General features: G+C 46.0%; 1 pseudogene; it reads left to right on the forward strand.

Moving 5' to 3' along the window:
* The first annotated feature begins 9,889 nt into the window (after positions 1-9,889).
* Positions 9,890-9,994, forward strand: LOC119938948 (annotated as a pseudogene).
* The last annotated feature ends 258 nt before the right edge of the window (positions 9,995-10,252 follow it).

Consider the following 10,252-nt stretch of genomic DNA (forward strand, 5'->3'; position numbering starts at 1 on the left):
TTATTATTATTATCCAGGGCTTGTGTCTTATGACAATTTGGAATTCTTCTGTCTCTGTTTCTGTCTCTTTTTCTGTCTCTGTTTCTCTCTCTCTCCCCATTATCCAGCGCATGTGCCTCATGGGAATTTGGAATTCCGTGTCACCCTGTGCATACGTTACAGAGCCAAAAGAAGAGTGTCTGGGGAAAATAATAGTTTGGGTCTTATTTTATGTGAGGAGGGGGATGAGAGACAAGGGCAGTTAAGAGAAGCAGCGTGGCTCAGTGGAAAGGGCCTGGGCTTTGGAATCAGAGGTCATGGGTTCAAATCCCTGCTTTGCCACTTGTCTGCTGTGTGACTTTGGGCAAGTCACTTCACTTCTCTGGCCCTCAGTTCCCTCACCTGGAAAATGGGGATGAAGACTGTGAGCCCCCCGTGGGATAACCTGATCACCTGGTAACCTCCCCGGCGCTTAGAACAGTGCTTGGCACCTAGTAAGTGCTTAATAAAAGCCATTAATATATGTTGCCAACTTGTACTTCCCAGGTGCTTAGTACATGCACACAGTAAGCGCTCAATAAATATGATTGAATGAATGAATATATATATATATATATAGTCCCCCACTCCCGTGGCAAAACACATCCCAGGCTTGGAACAGATTTTTTTTAAAAAATGGTATTTGTTAAGCGCTTTACTATGTGTTAAACACTGTTCTAAGCACTGGGGTAGGTATGAGTTAATCAGGGTAGACATAGTCTCTGTCCCACAAGGGGCTCGCAGTCTAAGAAGGAGGGAGGACATCTTCCTAGCTCATCCTCCTTTCCCTTGAACCCTCTGTCAGAGTTAGCATGTAAATTGCAACCTATTTTTAAGGGTTGTTTTCACTCAAGTGAAATCTATCAAGGAGGGAGGGTTATTTTTACAGCCCGTAGCAACTGCCGATCACCATAGCAACGGGCCAGGCCCGATCCAATAAAGCATCCCTCTGTTATCGTAAACACAAAAGGGAAACACACTGGAATCTGAAAGAAAGGCAATTATTCCGGGGGTTGGGGGAGGAAACGGGGGGACAAGACACCAGTGGAGTGTTGGTTGTGTCACGTGATAAATCAGCACATGCAAGTTTTCTCAGAAGAGCCAGGACTCGCCTCCTTTAATAATAATAATATGATGATGGCATTTATTAAGCGCTTACTATGTGCAAACCACTGTTCTAAGCGCTGGGGAGGATACAAGCTGATCAGGTTGTCCCTCCGGGGGCTCACAGTCTTAATCCCCGTTTTCCAGTTGGGGTCACTGAGGCCCAGAGAAGTGAAGTGACTTGCCCAAAGTCACACAGCTGACAAGCGGCGGAGCCGGGATTTGAACCCATGACCTCTGACTCCAAAGCCCGGGCTCTTTCCACTGAACCACGCTCCTTTAGCTCTGAGGGTGGACGGAATCAATCGAAGATACTGATTGAGTGCTTACTGGTTTTTTATATAATAATAATAACGATGGTATTTGTTAAGCGCTTACTATGTGCAAAGCACTGTTCTAAGCACTGGGGAGATTATCAGATGATCAGGTTGTCCCACGGGGGGCTCACAGTTTTAATCCCCATTTTACAGATGAGGTCACTGAGGCCCAGAGAAGTTAAGTGATGTGCACAAAGTCACACAGCTGACAGTTGGCAGAGCCGGGATTTGAACTCATGACCTCTGACTCCAAAGCCCGGGCTCTTTCCACTGAGCCACGCTGCTTCTCTTCATATATCTATCTTTATATCTATTTGTTAAGCACTTACTATGTGCCAGGCACTCTTCTAAGCGCTGGGGGTAGATGCAGGGTAATCAGGTTGGACACAATCCCTGTCCCCCATGGGGCTCCCGGTTGGAACCCTCATTTTATAGATGAGGGAACTGAGGCACAGAGAAGTCAAGTCACTTGCCCGAGGTCACCCAGCAGACACGTGGCAGAGCTGGGATTAGAACCCAGGACCTCTGACTCTCCACTAGGCCACACTGCTTCCTGTTTCTGTGTATGCAGAGCACTGTCTTTTTATTATTATTAGTGATAATAATAATAATGGTATTTGTTAAGCACTTACTATGTGCAAAGCACTGTTCTAAGCAGTGGGGAGGTTGCAAGGTGATCAGGGTCCCCCTTCTAGACTGTGAGCCCATTGTTGGGTAGGGACCGTCTCTATATGTTGCCAATTTGTACTTCCCAAGCGCTTAGTACAGTGCTCTGCACATAGTAAGCGCTCAATAAATATGATTGATGATGATGATGACTGTCCTAAGCGCTCGGGACAGTGTAATATAATGGAGTCGGAAGACACGTTTCCTGCCCACAGTGAGCTTACAGTCTAGAGGGGTGGCAGACATGAATATGAATAAAATATTCATGGCTATGTCAGGGGCGTCAAGTTGGAGACGCGGGAGGAACGGGGGACAGGAAACCTGTGGAAACAGAAGTGGGAGATTTTTGATGACTAGAGAAAGACAAATGCCAGTTCTTTCAATATGATGGGGAGCATAATAATGGAGAAGCAGCGTGGCTCAGTGGAAAGAGCCCGGGCTTTGGAGTCAGAGGTCATGGGTTCAAATCCCGGCTCTGCCAACTGTCAGCTGTGTGACTTTGGGCAAGTCACTTAGCTTCTCTGGGCCTCAGTTACCTCATCTGGAAAATGTGGATTAAGACTGTGAGCCCCCCCGTGGGACAACCTGATTCATTCATTCATTCAACCTTATTTATTGAGCGCTTACTGTGTGCAGAGTACTGTACTAAGCGCTTGGGAAGTACAAGTTGGCAACATATGGAGACGGTCCCTACCCGACAACGGGCTCACAGTCTAGAAGGGGGACCCTCATCACCTTGCAACCTCCCCAGTGCTTAGAACAGTGTTTTGCACATAGTAAGTACTTAACAAATACCATCATTATTATTATTATCACTATTATTATTATTTGTTAAGCACTGGGGTAGATACAAGCTAATCGGATTGGACATAGTCCCTGTCCCACATGGGGCTCACAGTCTTCATCCCCATTTTACAGATGAGGAAACAGAGGCCCAGAGAAGCAAAACGACTCGCCCAAGGTCACACAGCAGACGAGAGGCAGAGATGGAATTAAGAACCCAGATCCTTCTGACTCCCAATCAATCAACCAATCAATCGTATTTATTGAGCGCTTACTGTGTGAAGAGCACTGTACTAAGCGCTTGGGAAGTCCAAGTTGGCAACATATAGAGACAGTCCCTACCCAACAGTGGGCTCACATCTAAACAGACTCCCAGGAGTGTTCTACCCACTAGTCCAATTCAGAGGCCCTGAGCCCCAGCGTTTGAATCTGTACAATGAGGAGATTTGAAATATTGCCTATTGTTGGGTAGGGACCGTGTCTATATGTTGCCAACTTGTACTTCCCAATCGCTTAGTCCAGTGCTCTGCACAAAGTAAGCGCTCGATAAATACGATGGAATGAATGACCTCTCCTTCCTTCACAGGGATGTGGTGAGAAGTTATGTGAAAAATCAGAGTGCGATGCTAATTCTAGGTATAATTAAAAAGCTTCACGCGAGGCCCTATGACTAGTTAAGAGTCAGTCTCTCCTCGCCACCTCAATTTTCTTTCTTGAAAGACGAAATGGGTTTCGGAAAACATAGGCGTGAGAGTTGGGGGAGAAATATCTGCTCCAGCCTGCTTTTCTTTAGGGGTGCATTTTCTTGTTAGCTACGGAATTGTGGGGAAAAAACCCTTCCATGGATCACAAGATTTTTTTATGACTGTAGCACTCTCCCTTCTTTCTAATTGTCTTTCTTTCCGTCAGCAGAGGCCGAGCCGGCGTTGATGAGAGCCAAGGCTGTGACGTCAATGACTAATGCCTTGATCGATGAATTGTAACACTTAGATAATAACATTTATATATTGCACCCAAAGCCGAGAAATTCAGAATCCATCCATCCATCCAACCAACTGGATTGGAGCTGGGTATAGCCGACAGGGGTGATGGTTTTTTATCGTAAGAGGACCGTCTCTAAATGTGGCCAATTTGTACTTTCCAAGTGCTTAGTACAGTGCTCTGCACACAGTAAGTGCTCAATAAATACAACTGAATGAATGAATGAATGAATGAATGAGGAGGAAGCAGTATGGACCAGTGGATCGAGCCCAGATCTGGGAGCCAGGAGGACCTGAGTTCTAATCCCAGCTCTGCCCCCTGCTTACCGGGTGACCTCGGATAAGTCTCTTTACCTCTCTGGGTTTTTTTTCCTTTTCTCCTCTTGTGTCGGAGAAGCAGCAGGGCGTAGTGGCTAGAACACAGGCCCGGATGATGATGATGATGATGGCATTTGTTAAGCACTTACTATGTGCAAGTCACTGTTCTAAGCACTGGAGAGGATACAAGGCGATCAGGTTGTCTCACGTGGGGCTCACAGTCTTAAACCCCATTTTACAGATGAGGTAACTGAGGCACAGAGAAGTGAAGTGGCTTGCCCAAAGTCACACAGCTGACAAGCGGCGGAGGAGGGATTAGAACCCATGACCTCTGACTCCCAAGCCCGGGCTCTTTCCACTGAGCAACGCTGCCTGGGAGTCAGAAGGTTCTGGGTTCTAGTCCCGGCTCCACCACTTGTCTGCTGTGTGACCTTGGGTGAGTCACTTCAATTCTCTGGACCTCAGTGACCTCATCTGTAAAAATGGGGATTGAGACTGTGAGCCCCCGCCATGGGACAGAAACTGTGCCCAACCTTATTTGCTTGTTTCCACCCAAGGGCTTAGTACAGTGCCCGGCACATAGTAAGTGCTTAAGAAATAGCAGTTGTTATTATTATTATTAATAAAATAAGGGTTAAGCACTCTGCTTTCCTTCTTTCTGTGAACTTCTTAGTGGATGGAGACTATATAATAATAATAATAGTAATAATGGCATTTATTAAGCACTTACTCTGTACAAAGCACTGTTCTAAGCACTGGGGAGGTTACAAGGTGATCAGGTTGTCCCATGTGGGGCTCACAGTTTTCATCCCCATTTTCCAGATGAGGGAACTGAGGCCTAGAGAAGTTAAGTGACTTGCCCAAAGTCACACAGCTGACAAGTGGCAGAGGCGGGATTTGAAACCATGACCCCTGACTCCAAATCCCATGCTCTTTCCATTGAGCCACACTGCTAACTTGATTATCTTGTGTATAGCATAGTGCTTGGAGCATTGTAAGTAATTAGCAAATACCACAATTATATCACTGTTATCGTTGTTTCATTTATTATCATTATTATCTTTATTTTGTTAGTATGTTTGGTTTTGTTCTCTGTCTCCCTGTTTTAGACTGTGAGCCCACTGTTGGGTAGGGACTGTCTCTATATGTTGCCAATTTGTACTTCCCAAGCGCTTAATACAGTGCTCTGCACATAGTAAGCGCTCAATAAATACGATTGATGATGATGATATGACCCCCAACACTCAGCGTGCGATAAATTCTTGAAAACATAATAATAATAGCAATAATCCTAATAATGACGATGATGATGACGATTGCTATTATTAGGCTAACAAAAGTGCCCCAGAGCCATCCTATTCTCTACCTTACTCTCCAGCCAACACTCCACCCTATTCTTCAACCAATAACTTTCCACTGGATTCTCCATATGATTCCCCACAAACTCTCCAATCTACTCTGTACACGACTCGCACCCAACTTTCCACCCAATTCTCCACCAGCCCTCCACCTGACTCTCCAGCCAACTCTCCACCCAATTCTCCCCCTTATCCGTCTCAGGATTCTCCCCCTTTTTCCTCTCCTTCTCCCCATCCCCCCTGCCCTACCTCCTTCCCCTCCCCACAGCACCTGTATATATATGTTTGTACAGATTTATTACTCTATTTAACTTGTACATATTTACTATTCTATTTTGTTAATGATGTGCATCTATTTATTCTGATGACACCCGTCCGCAAGTTTTGCTTTGTTGTCCGTCTCCCCCCTTCTAGACTGGGAGCCTGTTGGGTAGGAACCGTCTCTATATGTCGCCAACTTGGACTTCCCAAGCGCTTAGTCCAGTGCTCTGCACACAGTAAGCACTCAATAAATACGATTGAATTGAGTGAATGAATTCTCCACCTAAATCTCCACCCAACTCTCCAAATGACTCCCCACATTCTCCACCATCCAACTCTCCACTCGATTCTCCGCCTGATTCTCCAATTCTCCAGCTGACTCTCCTCAGGATTCTCCGCTTAACTCTCCAATTCTCCACCTGGTTTTCCACCGACTCTCCAACGAACCCCCGGCCTAGACTTACTAAGTACCTTTCATTCATTCAATCATATTTATTGAGGGCTTACTGTGTGCAGAGCACTGCACTAAGCACTTGGAAAGTACAATTTGGCGACAGATAAAGACAATACCTCCCCAACAACGGGCTCACAGTCTAGAAAGGGGGAGGCAGACAACAAAGCAAGTAGTAAATGCTTGGGAGACTTTAATACAACAAAGATCCCTAAGTCAACTGGGTTCACTCCCTGAATTCCCCAGTTTCCTCAGTGAGGAAAACCCCCCTCCCTCACCATATCGAAAGAGGTATTTTCCTTGAATGACTAAACCGAGCCAGGTAAGGCCAGAGATCTTTCCTTATCTAGGAGACAGGAACCCTCATTCATCACATCAGCTCTAATAACACCACTCTGTATAATTCCAACAGGAGAAAACCAACCTTTTTCCCCCCTCTCTGTTCTTTCTTTCTTTGTTAATGGGCTGGACGGGGGGGAGAATTACGATCGCGCATACGTGGAGTTATATCGGTTTAAAAGGGTTACTTAATGATCGGTTTGATATTCGATGATTAGCAGGTCAATTACAAGACAAGAGGTAATCTGGAAGTGTCTTAGTGGCAGAGATGAATCATAAGGCTCCACTCCAGGTGAGAGCTTGGAGAGAATAGAAGCCAATTATTCCCAGTTCCCGGAGCTGGCAAAGAATCTCGGGTTTGCCTGGCACAGAATTTCCTCTCTCTCCCGCTCCTGGAATGCCAAAACTACATAGCCCCCCGTGAAGAAGACCCTTGGGTCATAAAACGGCAGATTAAAAAACCTGGAGGAATCAGTCGGGACCCTGGAGGTAGGAGGAAACCCCAGAAGCCACATGGCCCAGTGGATAGAGCCAGAAGGACCTGGGTTCTAATCCCGGCTCTGCCACTTGTCTGCTGTGTGATCTCAGGCAAATCGATTCACTTCTCTATCATAATAATAATAATGGCATTTATTAAGCGCTTACTATGTGCAAAGCACTGTTCTAAGCGCTGAGGAGGTTACAGGGTGATCAGGTTGTCCCATGTGGGGTTTACAGTCTTAATCCCCATTCTTTCTGTCTTGAAGGATTCTTTCAGGTCAGGAGGGTCAGGGACATTGCAGCTGATAGGTATTTGCCTCTGGTGGATAATGATAACAATAATAATAATAATAATAATAATAATAATAATAGCATTTATTAAGCGCTTACTATGTGCAAAGCCCTGTTCTAAGCGCTGGGGAGGTTACAGGGTGATCAGGTTGTCCCATGTGGGGTTTACAGTCTTAATCCCCATTCTTTCTTTCTTGAAGTATTCTTTCAGGTCAGGGGTGTGAGGGACATTGCATCTGATAGGTATTTCTCCGCCTCTGGTGGATAATAATAACAATAATGACGGCATTTATTAAGCGCTTACTAAGTGCAAAGCACTGTTCTAAGCGCTGGGGAGGTTACAGGGTGATCAGGTTGTCCCACGTGGGGCTTACAGTCTTAATCCCCATTTTACAGATGAGGCACAGAGAAGTTTGCCCAGATGTCTCTTTGTTTCCGAATGGGAAGCTAATTGCCTTTTTCTTGTTTCGGGCTGAGAAGTTTCGCTTAGGCAAGAGATGGGGGCATCTCTAACTTTGGCGCGCTCTCTCTCCTGGAGGCAAGTCATCATCAGTTGCCTCTCACATTAGGAGACCCCCGTCCCCCTTACACTGCCCCATTATCTCTGGGGGCAGCCCAAGTCTTGCGGGGGTGGTCTCGGAGATGGGGCCTTACAGTGACATTGCAGAAGAAAAAAGGTGGAGGACAATCCGGCTTCAGGCTGGAGGTGAGACCCCCTCCTCAACCTCAAATTCCACCAGGCTCCTGGGAGTCAACCAGGAGATGGGAAGAGTCATCGCCAAGGGTCAAAGGCCAAGCCTCGCCCTAGCCAGAATTCCCAAGGTGGGCCCCCGCCATTGTTTCCCTAGCAACCAGCGGGGACCAAAGTGCCGTTGCTAAGGAAACCCCAGGGTTTTCCTAATTGGAGCCTCACTTGGCTCCAGCTGTTCCGGCTGGGGGTGGGAGACGAGGAGGGGTGACGTCCCCGCTACCCGTCGCGGTGGCCGGGGATGGAGAGGATGCCGTCGAAAACCGGTGCCGGTCACATGGGGGCCTGGAGGATTAACAAATGCCATCATTATTATTATTCTCTGGGCCTCAGTTACCTCATCTGTAAAATGGGGATGAAGATTGGGAGCCCCCCGTGGGACAACCTGATCACCTTGTATCCCCCCCAGCGCTTAGAAAAGTGCCTTGCACGTAATAAGCGCTTAAAAAATGCCATTATTATTATTATTATTATGGGAGGAGACCGAACCAGTCATGCCAAGATCCCAGGAAGACCTGGGTTCTAATCCCAGCTCCTCCACTCACCTGCTGGGTGACCTCGGGCGAGTCGCTTCACTTCTCTGGGCCTCAGTTCCCTCATCTGGAAAATGAGGATGAAACCATGAGCCCCCCAAGGGACAGGGACTGTATTGTACTCTCCCAAGCGCTTATTACAGTGTTCTGCACCCAGTAAGCGCTCAATAAATTGAAATATTCTTGTGGAAGGACCAGGTGGGAAACAGGGAAAGAATGCCCCTGGGAAAGCAGAAGTCTTTGCCTTCCACTTCACTGTTCTTTGAGCTCCTGATTTTTTCTTCCTATGTCTTTCCAGTCGGCGAAATCACCCGGGAAAACAACATTCTAAAGTAACATGTTTTTAATAATGGAATAAGCAGTCTGCTTGTTTTGGGTTCTTTGTCTTCTTTAAAAGTAAGGGACAGAAGAGGGAAGGCAGAGTAAATCATAAATCCAAGAAAGGGAACTGAACTAAAAGGAACCAAAGGAAAATTTTCCACTTTGAAACAAGCCCTTCTCTTCCACTCAGCTCATCGATCATTCATTCATTAGATCACATTTATTGAGCACGTGCTGTGTGCAAAGCACTGTACTGAGCGCTTGGGAGAGGACAGTAGAACAGTAGAACATCCCCTGTCCGCAATGAGCTGACAGTCTAGAGAGGGAGACAGACGTGAATAGAAATAAATAAATGAGGGATGTGGACGTAAGCGGTGTGGGGCTGGGATGGGGGGATGAAGAAAGGGAGCGGGAGAAGAGGAAAGGAGGGAGCAGTCATCATCATCATCATCAATCGTATTTATTGAGCGCTTACTATGTGCAGAGCACTGTACTAAGCGCTTGGGAAGTACAAATTGGCAACATATAGAGACAGTCCCTACCCAACAGTGGGCTCACAGTCTTAAAGGGGGAGACAGAGAACAAAACCAAACATACTAACAAAATAAAATAAATAGAATAGATATGTACAAGTAAAATAAATAAATAGAGTAATAAATCTGTACAAGCATATATACATGTCATATATATATATATGTATATATATATACATATATAACATATAAACATTATACAGTCAGGGAAGGCTTCTTGGAGGAGGTGGGCCTTCATAATGCTTTAAAGCAGGGCAGGGGTAGTTCTCATGCTGTAGTCTGTGGTGGAACATATATGGTGTCAGCGTGCTGTTCCTTGATAACAATAATTGTGATATTTGTTAAGCGCTCACTATGTGCCGGGCACTGTCCTAAGCTCTGGGGTGGATAGACTATACTTTCAGGGATCATTTCTATAGTATGTGACTAGAGAAGTGAGATCGAAACACCTGTATATACACCCATACACCTGTATATATGTATATACGTTGGTACGTATTTACTACTCTATTTGTACATATTTATTCTATTTATTTTATTTTGTTAATATGTTTGGTTTTGTTGCCTGTCTCCCCCTTCCAGACTGCGAGCCCACTGTTGGGTAGGGACCGTCTCTATATGTTGCCAACTTGTACTTTCCAAGCGCTTAGTACAGTGCTCTGCACCCAGTAAGCGCTCAATAAATACGATTGAGTGAATACAAGCAAATCGGCCTGGGCCCGGTCTCTGTCCCACCTGGGGGCTCGCAATC

This window comes from Tachyglossus aculeatus, chromosome 16 (genome assembly GCF_015852505.1).
Source record: "Tachyglossus aculeatus isolate mTacAcu1 chromosome 16, mTacAcu1.pri, whole genome shotgun sequence".
In the NCBI taxonomy this organism is placed as follows: domain Eukaryota; kingdom Metazoa; phylum Chordata; class Mammalia; order Monotremata; family Tachyglossidae; genus Tachyglossus; species Tachyglossus aculeatus.